Raw genomic sequence first — 11870 nt, 5'->3', positions numbered from 1 at the left:
CTTTCTTTCTGAGTGTAGAAGTATTTTATTTGGTGATTAAATGGAGAACTCTACTTTATTTGAATGGTGGGACTGGTTGTTATATTCACCAAAGTGAACATAGATTCCTTACAGTGTTGCTTGTTTTGTTATTGTTTATTACTTTTTTGCTTCCAGTTCTGAAAACAAATTCAATTTTGTGTACTTTTCACTTTTGCAAAGCAATCTGTTCTGCTTGTTCTGGTTTCCCACCAAACAGTGTTAAAATAACTGATTTGTTAATTGTTTAAAACATTATTTATGGTCTCCTTGCTGATTTTATGCTGTTTTAAACATTTTTAGTGTCTCACTGCTATTTTTCTGCTGTGTTAAACATTCTCTAGTGTTTCCCGATTAAACTAGAGAAGCTAGTAGATGCAGCATAGTCCAGATACAGCTTTGCTGGATCAGGGTCTGTTTGTAGCAGGGTTGCCAGGTTTCCAACTGGCTAGGTAAAGGTCTTTCACAACAAGTGAAGACCAAAAAAACAAACAAAAAAGGTCTTTAAACATGGAACTTACTTGTGTTTAATGCGGAACATCTAGCAGTACCGCATTAAACACAAACTCTGTTATTAGCGATTTTTGATTGGCCTGTATATTTGTATACGAGCCAATCAAAAATCGCAAAACGGAGCTTACTTGTGTTTAATGCAGAACATCAAGCAGTTCTGCATTAAACACAAGCTCCATTTTTACCGATTTTTGATTGGCCCATATGCTTGTATACGAGCCAATCAAAAAATCGCAAAACAGAGCTACTTGTGTTTAACGTGGAACTGCCTGATGTTCCACATTAAACACAAGTAGCTCCGTGTTTAGAGATTTTTGACTGGCCCATATGCCGGTATACGGGCCAATCAAAAAAAAAAAAAAAAAAAAAGGAGGCTGTTTCAATTTAAACCGGCAGTGTGGGACTTGGGATGTAGTGACTGTTTGTTCTGAGCATGTTGACCATCTTGGATTGGAAAGGGCCTTTCTGCACTCTAGTGAGAGGAGTGTGCTGATTCGATCCTGTCTGGTGAAGGGTGGTTGGTCTAGGTCTTGAAGTAAGCATCCTCATTGGTCCTTTTTTAAAGTTTTTTTTTCATGTTTTTAGCTTCTGGTATTTAAGCCCTGTCTTTGAGCAGGTTTCTGCTTGTTTGTACCGAGTTGAACTGAGGTGGGCTACCAGCCACAACCCTGAGCCGAGATTCCAGATGACTAGAGGCTTCTAGACTTCCCAAAAGGAAAAGTTGCCTGTTTTTTGTTGCTTATTTATACTATTTACTGCATTTTTTATTGCCTGCCATGGAGCCACCTACTTTAATACTGAATTTATATACCGTGTACTAAACTACACTGTTGTACTGCAATTGTCTGTCTTATTGTGCCTGTTAAATTGTATTTTATTGCTGTTTTCTCTGTTTGCAAAGCTCTTTTTGCTATTTTCACTGTTATTAAGTATTTGCTGGCATATCTCACTGTTCCAATGCAATCTGTTTTGCTTGTTCTGTTTTCCTACCAAGCAGTGTTAAAACAACTAACTTGTTAGCTGTGTAAAACATTCTTTACAGTCTCCTTGCTGATTTTCTGCTGTTTTAAACATGTTTTAGTGTCTCACTGCCATTTTTCTGCTGTGTTAAACATTCTCTAGTGGTTCCCACTGAAAGTAGAGTAGCTAGAAGCTGTAACATAGTCCATATACAGGTTTGCTGCATTCGGGTCTATTTATAGTGGCTGATTTGTTCTGAGCATGTTTTCCAGGCCATCTTGCATTGGAAGGGGCCTTTCTGCACTCTAGTGAGAGGAGTGTGCTGATTGGAACCTGTCTGGTGAAGAGTGGTTGATCTAGGGTTTAAAGTAAGCATTCTTAGTGGTCCTTTTGAATCTTTTTAATTTTTTTTCAAGTTTTTAGCTTCTGGTATTTAAGCCCTGCATTTCAGTAGATTTTTGCTTGTTTGTGCATTGCACAGCACCAGACACTAACCCACAATTATGTGCCGTAGCCATTCAGATAAATTCAACACATTTTCCCTTAGATACAGCTGTAGCACATTAGTGTAGCCCTCATCCTTAGTACTTTCCCAGTCAAACAATTACTGCTAGTGAGCTGTAACCTATTAGACTACCAGCAAAAAATTAAAAAAAAAAAAAAACAGGCAGAAATATCCATCCACTGAGCTCCTCTTTGATCAATCCTGAAAAGCCCCCCTTAGTGATAACAGTCTTCAACCTAACATTATGGACAGCTTGACTACCCTTGTTTCTCTTGCCAACCTTGTTGATTTGGGTCACTTGAGGCAGTGTAGCAATTGCCTCATGTACACTGACAACCCTCTACTAATAACTCGCTCTAGTACAGAGTGCAAGAGATGTATCTACACCAAGAATCTTGAATCCATGCTCTTGCACACTCAAAACAGTTATACAGAAGAGGTTGTCAACCCACCACCACTACACATGCACATAGTACCACTAGTCATACACATAGTATGCATCAAACACATAAATCAACATATTCGGAGGTTCTCTTACAGAACTTATTGAAACACTAGAGACCCCCTAAACACAAGACTGATACAACTAACAGTTCCCACAGCACCCATGACACATAGTGACACCAGCATCTCACCTACCAAACTTGTAAGGTGTAACACTCAAAAAACAAATTTTCTTGTCATTGGAGACTCAATAGTGAGGCACACAGATGTCCCACTCACCAGGTTGGACAAGTAGAAAGTCTCACTCAGCTGCCTGTCAGGTGCCAGAATTCATCAGATCATACATGCACTTAGGTCTCTGAGCAACAAGTACCATTATGACTCTGTCATAGTTCATTTTGGAGTGAATGACCTAAGATATACCTCAATGGACTATATAAAGAGAGACATTATTGAGGTCTCTGTGTATATGTCTCAGGCAGGTATGTTCCTAGCATTGAGCAGCATACTACCTTCACCTAGAAGGCCACAGTATCAACAAAACATGATTGATTTTTATGATTGGTTTAATTTTTGGTGTCATTCAAAGGGGATCTAGTTCTTGTCAGCCTGGGAAGCCATGGTCGACAAACCTCACTGCTTTGCCAGAGATGTTTTGCATCTAGCATCTCTAGCCTTTTGGCTTCTGGCAAAGGCTCTTGCCTTCTCTATAGTGCCTTTTTAGGCAAGGTCTCAAAAACAAACTTCCCAACATGAAATTTGACAGTCATACCAAAATAAGGGTCATGCTGTTAAACACTAACAGCTAAAACCAAAAACTGCACACCCTGGTATCACTTCTGTCACTAGAAGATGTAGATGTCTGTGCAGTCACAGAAACCTGGTTCAAGTCCTCACAGAGTACACTGGCTTTGCAAGGCTACAACTCCTTCCACACCTCCAAACCAGAAAATGAACATGTGAGAATCAAAGGAGGCGGGGTTTCTTTCAATATAGAGATAAATTTACCCACTGTCTAGTTAGACTAGACAACTCCATGCAGTTATTCCAATTTCAGGTAACTGTGGATAAGTCCCTCATTCAAGTCACAGCCAGTTATAGATCCCCATCCATGGGTCATGATGAGCATGAAGCCTACTGTACCAAACTGCAGATGATCCAAACATTACTGAACACTCTAGTTATGGGGGATTTCAATTATCCCACTGTCAGCTGGGAAACCTAACTCGCTAGTGCAAAAGTTCCTTGAATTGGTTAAGACAAATGCCCTGGAAAATTTGTTCATACTCCAAAAGAGGAACCAGCATACTAGATCTGGTCCTCACTAACATGTCAAACAGATGCACTGCCACAACTGCTGGACCTTCATTAGTTAAATCTGACCACAAATCAGTCACCTTCAAGCTGGCACTAACTCCAGAACTCACAAAGGGCAAAATCAGACTAAAAAGATTCACCAAGGCAAACTATACCCTCCTAGATGAAGGTATAAATGCATTCCAAGCCCCACCCCAGTTGGAAGTGCTAACTACACCAAAGCTTACACTAAAGCCCTGTACAATCATGTGCATAAGTGTATAGACTCGGCTGTACCAGAAAGAATTAAGGCCAGAGTCCCAAGTAGAAAAAATTTGCCATGGTAGCCATTCAACTTCAACAAACTTTACAATAAACACAAAAAGTTGCTGCCCAAGAAAACAAAGACGAGGCCTCAACAATGGAAAAGCATCATCCTCAGCCTAATCAGGCAAATAAGACAACTTGTCAAATCCTCTAAGGGCTTCTTTGAGAAAGACTTAGCAAACACAGCCAAAGATAACCATAAGGCCTTTTACAGCTACGTACATAACCTAAAAGATAGGCCCCAAGCATATGCAGAATGAGTGACCAATAGTATCACACACACACACACACACACACACACACACACACACACACACACACACACACACACACACACACACACACACACGCACACACACACTGAGCTGACAGAGTTAGCAAACCTGCTAGTGGATAGGTTTGGTGAACATTTTACTCCATTATGCCCTCCAAACTTATCACAAGCCTTCCCCCAAAATTCCCCTCCACCTACATATCTGAAGAGCAGGTCATCAAAAACTTGTCCAGTGCAAAAAAACACAGCCTATGTGGGACCAGACAGCATCCCAGGCTGTCTCCTAAACAGGCTAAAACAAGAACTGGCATTAGTACCCTTTTCAATCATAGCCTAACCACAGGCTTTGTTCCTGCTGAATGGAGAAAAGCAACAATTATTGCCTCTCCACAAAGGCGGCCTAGCAACAAACCCAGGGAATTACAGACCCATAAGCCTGACTAGCCTCATCTGTAAGGCCTTGGAATGTATCATTATGGATCACATAAATAAAGACATAGGCGACCTCCAAACCCTAGATCCTACCCAATCCGGCTTTGTCAAGGTCAGATCCTGCCTGCTAAATCTGGTGGATTTCTTCAAAAATTTGACCAGGGCCATTGATGACAGCAAATCAGTGCACGCAGCATACCTCAACTTGGCAAAGGCTATTGACGCAATCTTACATTCAGACATTACCGATAATCTAAGAAACTGAATGTAAACCCTGTTGTTGCAAGATGGGTTGTCAACTGGCTCACAAACCAGGTACACACTATCAAGATGGGTGACTCTACAGCAACCATCAGACCTGTTACCAGCTGAGTGCCACAGGGGTCAGTGCTGGGCCCCCTACTGTTTGTTATATACTTTCAGAAGTTTAGGTCAAAACTAAGGGGTTGTGGCTGACCAAGTTTGCAGAAGACTGCAAACTGTGAGCAATTACTGATTCCCTAAATGATGTCAGTGTACTCCAGGAAGGTCTTATGCAGACCAACAACTGGTGTCTTAGTCACAGTCTCAAACTAAATGCAAGACATGCATCATCATTCCCTTCGGCACAAACAATGTCTCTTCACATTATCAAATCAACCACAGTACCCTAAGTACCCATGAAGTGGTAAGGGACCTGGATCACAAGTTAACTGCTGTCGTAACTATAACCACCATGGGTCTACTGTGTTAAGGAATGCTTTCTATGGAGTACACATGACTGGTAAAGGCATCACCTTGAGAGCAAAAGAGGTTATAACCACTCTATGCTCAGGACTAATACGGCTCCTAATAGAGCATAACGCCCACCTGCAGCAACTGGAAAGACCTCAGAGGTTTCTAACAAAGAAGATCAAGGGACTCTAGCATGTGCCTTACAAAGATGGACTAAGGTCCCTGTCACTATACTCTGTATCATATAGTCTTCTTAGGGGAGACTTATGCCTGGCCTATGGAGCAATCTCAGACCCAAACCTAATGAACTTGATGCATATCCGTAAATCAAATGGGACTAGGACCACCCACTCCAGGGACCTAAATATGGCCTGCAACTTAAATAGGACATACTGGAGTGAAAGATTTATCTCCTGGCGACTGCCTTTTTTTTGGAATAGACTAACAATTCATACGAAACAGAGCACCTCTATGACACTGTTCAAGAGGAACCTGGACGAGTAGATGGGGCATCATAAATTCTTACATGGGATAACGCCAACAACCCTCCTGGGCATGGGCTGTCATTACTAAATGCAATCTTGGGTATTGACTAGCATTTCTATGGTATTACATTGGGATGAAATGGCTAAGCTTGAAATGACCTCCAGGTTGATAGCCTAGTAATCTCCTATGATCCTATGATTCTATGATCATATCATAAACTGGAAAGAGCACAGAGGAAATATACCAAGAGCATTCATGGATGTGATAATTTAAGTTATTACAAAAGACTAAAATATCTGAACTTGTAAAGTGTCTCATACAGATATTTAAGAGACAATTTTCAGGTATATAGGACATTTAGAGAAGTGTACTAATTGGTTCTCTGAGATAACAACTGGTGCATGGAACAAACTATGAAATTACATTAAAGTAAGCATTAGTTTAGATATTTATAATAACAGTGGGGACACTTATGGAAACAACTGTTTGGTATATTGGCAGGCTAGAAGGACATTAATATCCATGCTTGAAATATTTGTATGTATGCATATAATAGCACCATATGAATCATGTTTGTTCAATGGTTGTTTATAGATCAGAAATAAGAAGTCATTAGTATCATAGGTTCATAGGATCATAAGAGATTACTAGGCTAATGGCCTGATTGGCACCTATCACCCCTGTCCAAGAAGGACATAGGTGGATCCCCTGGGGTGAATTTACAGTTACTCATCCAATCGTCCAGATTGCATTTGAAGAGGGACAGTGAGATTCTCTACTTGACATGAAGCTAGAGTCTGTTCCAAAGGCCTGGCAATATCAGGGAGACAAATCTGTCCCTCCAGCAGGTTCTTTTAATGTCAGAAACCAGGTTAAGGCCATTAGAGCAAGTAAACTGTGTACCATTTTACTTACAATTATGTAGCATTTCCAATAAAGCAAGGTCAAAGATTGCCTTATATGCAAGGCAGAGATCTACTCTGAGTAGTCTGTATGAAACAGAATAAAGTGACAGTGATTTCAGATGATACTTATAGGACATATGCTGAAGAACTTGAATTTTCATTGTGAGGAACCTTTGTGATCTCTCCAATTGCTGCAGGTACTTGGAAAGGTACATACCAAAAGGGGCATTGTACTCAGGTATTGGCCTGATGAGGGAAGAGTACAGGGAGGTTATAACTTCTTTTTTCCTGGGAGCAATGCCCTTACCTCTGAGATGAGCAATATAAAATGCGCTTCCTACCAATGTAGAGACATTGTGATCAAATGTAAGGTTGCTGTTAACCTGTGTGCCCAGGTCTCTCACCACTGAGTGCATCCTTATGGTGTTGCTATTGATGTGGTAGTTAGCAGGAACATCACTCTTACTGAAAGGGGTGATAGTACTTTTTTTTGCATTGAATTTAGGGCCATGACTTTAGCAACAGTCATTTGTTTGTGTAAAACCCTCTTGTAGGATGCTGACATTGTTTGGAGATTCTATGAGTGCTCCCAGTTTGCAGCCGTCAGCTAACTTTATCAGCCATAGTCCTTTAGTTTTAGCTTGCACTTCTGAGAAATAGATTCCAAACAGTAGAGATCCCAGGACTGATCCCTGTGGAACACCACTGGTTACAGGTCTAATGTTGGAGGTGGATTCCCCTATTTTGACTATATGGGTTCTATTAGTAAGCCAGTTAGTGACTCATCTAATGATATAAGGGTTGATACCTAGCTGGGTGAGTTGTCAATTATGCCTGAGTGGGAGATAGTGTCAAAAGCCTTGGCTAAGTCTAGCTAGGCTGTATGCACATATTTCCCCTCATCACGGCTTTGGCAACTGTCTCGAAGAAGTCCACGAGGGTTAACAGGCATGATCTCCCTTTGCCAAATTCAGATTGAGTAGGGTCAAGTGTTTGGAGGTCACCGATATTTTTGTTGATAAGCTCCATGATGGTTCTCTCCGTGACCTTGCAGATAAGGCGAGACAAGCTAATAGGTCTATAGTTCCCAGGGTCAGTGGAAGCACCATCTTTGCACAAGGGGATAACGGTGGCCTTTTTCCATTTAGCTGTGATGAAGACAGTGCTTAGACTATGATGGCAAAGAGTATCCAATAGCATTGCTAATTCTTGTTTGAGCCCATGTAGGATGCAGTCTGGGATGTTATCATGTCTCACGGATGCTGTGTTTTTGACCTTATAGAGGCCTTTGTGACCTGCTGTTTAGATATACAAGGTAGAGGACAGGTGGTAGGGATGTCTTGAGGTAAGTGTGGTGGGGACAGGGGAGTGAAGTTTTCACAGAAACTGTTGGCTAACAGGTTAACAATGTCCACATGCTTGGTATATGTGGTATCATTAATTACCAGTTTGGAACAAATCTGGACCTTTCCTTTCAGGTTACAGATGTAACTAAAGAAATCCTTATATTTGTCCTTAGTTGAGGAAGCTGATTTGAATTCATAGTTAGCTTTGGAGGACTTCACAAGACATCTTATTTGCTTGTTTAAGCAGAGGAGGGATCAATATTCTATTTTCTGTAGACCTTGGTAAACCCCTGACAGCATATTCTGCATAACTGTGGCATAATATTGTCCACATTATTCTGCAATCCATTACCTCCCAATGTAAGTGTGATGGCCATGCCCTAGCCCAGAAATCAAGGAGCCTCAATCCTTACTACTAGCACCAGGGAGGGTATCTTATATAAGAGGAAAGGATAACAAATACACACAGTAAAGTAAAATTTCCCTTAAGTGCACACAGAGATCACAGTCAGTCTGGGGCTGGTTGCTCCCTTGCTACCCAGGTCTCCAATAAGACTCCCCACTGGCACAGCTATAGGGTCCAGATCTCAGCCTAGCTGGCAAGCTAACCTTCACTACCCTCCCTGTCCCACCAGTGCTTAGTGTCCCTGCCCAGGTAGCTAACACACCACACACACTTTGAGATAAGTATTTATACAACTTCACAGACACTCCTGGGAAAGGCTGACACAGATTCTCCAGCTGTGCCCCTTTACCCAAACTATATGGTAGTAATTACTGCCACCACCAGCTAATAGTTATCAGCTACCCAAAGGCCCTTAAGATGGTGTCCAATTATTACTGTGCAATATTATTATCCAATTGGTAAGTGTGACTAATCAGTCTAAGGTTTATTAGAGTGGCCTTGTACAATAAACTCTATAAATATGCAATGTACTCTAGAGCTTAACTTAGCTCTACAAAAACTAGCTACAGGTAAAAGGTTTTAAAATATTTAATAACAAATAATTAAAACACAAGGCAATACTACTACACCACACTGCTACTCAAGAGTTCAGAGATCACACAGAAACTTAAAACAATACAGTAGGAAAGTTCTGATATAACAGAAAAACACTTAAGTCTAATGTTTATAGCCATAGCTATTGCTACAAGAAAACATACTTCTAAGATAGCTTACTTTTGTAGAGCAAGGCAGTGCTGAGGTTAGATATCAAGACAGAATGCTTTTTGTCTCACTCTCTCTCCCAGCAATAGTTTAAAATCACTAACATTTCTGCTGGCCCCCTCCCAGATTACATCATTTTGACACTTAGGTTTTCCCAGTATACACATTACATCATGTTGACACTTAGTCTGGAGTTCCCAGGCCAACAGGCTACATTATTTAACAATCTAACACCTGCTCAGGAAACTACAACAATAAAAGGCATTTCACGTGTACACTCTAGTAATTATTTCTTAAGTTAGAACAATAGAAAGAATGTGATAGCCCAGATCAAATGACTCTGAGCTCTACAGATCAAAGAACATACAAAACATAATTTCAATTTCAAAGAACATTTGAAATGCTTGGCTTAATTTTCCTTACAGCAGATGGCAATGTTGCTACAATCTTGAAGTTCACATTTTACAGTGTTTTCTTTCATTTTAGAAACAAGCCTATATTTTACATTTATATTTACAAATGATATGTATCAAATTCTGATGATGATGTATCAAATTCTATTTGGCTAGGCTGGCAGCCTTCACCCATCTTCCCCAATCTTCACATTAAGGTTCAGGATTATAACCAACATTAAGTGGGAAGGCAGGACCCATTTCTCAGTAAATATCTTTTCCCACTTGGTTAGCCTTCTCCAGTGCTGGTTTCATAGTAGATCCCTATGGAAGCCCACTGATAGGATCATTGTAGCTATCTGTGGAAATTAAACAAGGGAAATTCAGAGAGACAAGTTACTAAATCTACTGACCTAGTGACTGTTTTGTCCAGTATAATTTGCAGGTCCCCTCCAAAGAATGCATTGATTAGATTTACATTTCTTAGCACTAGATCATACTTGTTCTAACAACACAGTGAGAGGCTTGACTCATCTTTCCTCATTGACTTAGATGTTTGCCATAAAGCTATAGTTGTGGCAAGGGAACACTTGTAGGCAAGGATAGTTCTAAAACTGAATATGCAGTCAGCAGAGAAGGATAGGACTAAAACTGAATATGCAGTCAGCAGAGAAAGGTAAGACATTCTTGTTGTTTACTGGAATTACTCTGCAATTCAGAATAAGACAAAAGTGCTGCTGGAGCTATAGTAGTCATAGTCTTTTGAAACTATGACAGATATTACTGCTTGAGGTGCCTTTAGAATAAATATATTGGCTTCTAAGGTGAAGAAAATGCAGCTTTTTTCCTAATGAGTACAAGCATTTAGTTTATATTGTTTTCTTCTATAAATATGGGTATCCATGATAAATTACACCTAAATGCCTTGTTTTCTTCTGGCAGAAGATCCTAGGAATATTAGATGGATGTTCCAATGTAGAGAGAAAACAGTCACTAATTATACATTGTCATTCAGCCTCTGATCCGTGAAAGCACGTGCTCGCTTCATTATTTCTTCATAACTCATTCATCAGAGGTTACCTAGGCTATTTACTGAATAATTAGATCATCATCTTCTTTCGGCTGTTCCCGTTAGGGTCACCACAGCAGATCTTCTGTTTCCATTTCTTCCTGTCCTCTGCATCATGCTCTTTCACACCAACTGCCTGCATGTCCTCTCTCACCACATCCATAAACCTTATCTTAGGCCTTCCTCTTTTCCTCTTACCTGGCAGCTCCATCCTTAGCATCCTTGTCACAATATACCCAGCATCCCTTCTCAGCACATGTCCAAACCAATGCAATCTCGCCTCTCTTGCTTTGTCTCCAAACTGTCCAACCTGAGCTGACCCTCTAATATACTGATTCCTAATCCTGTCCATCCTAGGCACACCCAGTACAAATCTTAACATCTTTAACTCTGCCACATCCAGCTTTGACTCCTGCCTTTTCGTCAATGCCACCATCTCCAACCCATATAACATAGCTGGTCTCACTACCCTCTTGAAGACCTTCCCTTTCACTCTTACTGGTACCCGTCTGTCACAAATCACTCCTGACACTCTTCTCCACTCATTCCACCCTGCCTGTACTCTCTTCCACACTCATCATTACTCTGAACTGCTGATCTCAAGTACTTAAACTCATCCACCTTTACCAACTCTACTCCCTGCATCCTCATCATTTCTCTACCCTCCCTCACATTTACACAAATATATTCTGTTTTAGCCCTGCTGACCTTCATTCCTCTCCTCTCTAAAGCATATCTCCACTTCTCCAGGGTCTCCTCAACCTGGTCCCTACTCTCACTACATATCACAATGTCATCTGCAAACATAGTCAACGGGGCCTCCTGTCAGATCTCATCTGTCAACCTGTCCATCACTACTGCAAATAAGAAAAGGCTCAGAGCTGATCCTTGATGTAATCCCACCTCCACCTTAAATGTATCTGTCACTCCCACCGCAATCCTCATCAATGTCACTCTACCCTCCTACATATCCTGTACCACTCTTACATACTTCTCTGCCACTCCCGACTTCCTCATACAA

The sequence above is a fragment of the Protopterus annectens genome, chromosome 11.part0, assembly GCF_019279795.1.
Source record: "Protopterus annectens isolate FY-2018-M chromosome 11.part0, PAN1.0, whole genome shotgun sequence".
Taxonomy (NCBI): domain Eukaryota; kingdom Metazoa; phylum Chordata; order Ceratodontiformes; family Protopteridae; genus Protopterus; species Protopterus annectens.
Note: the sequence above shows the minus strand (reverse complement) of the source record.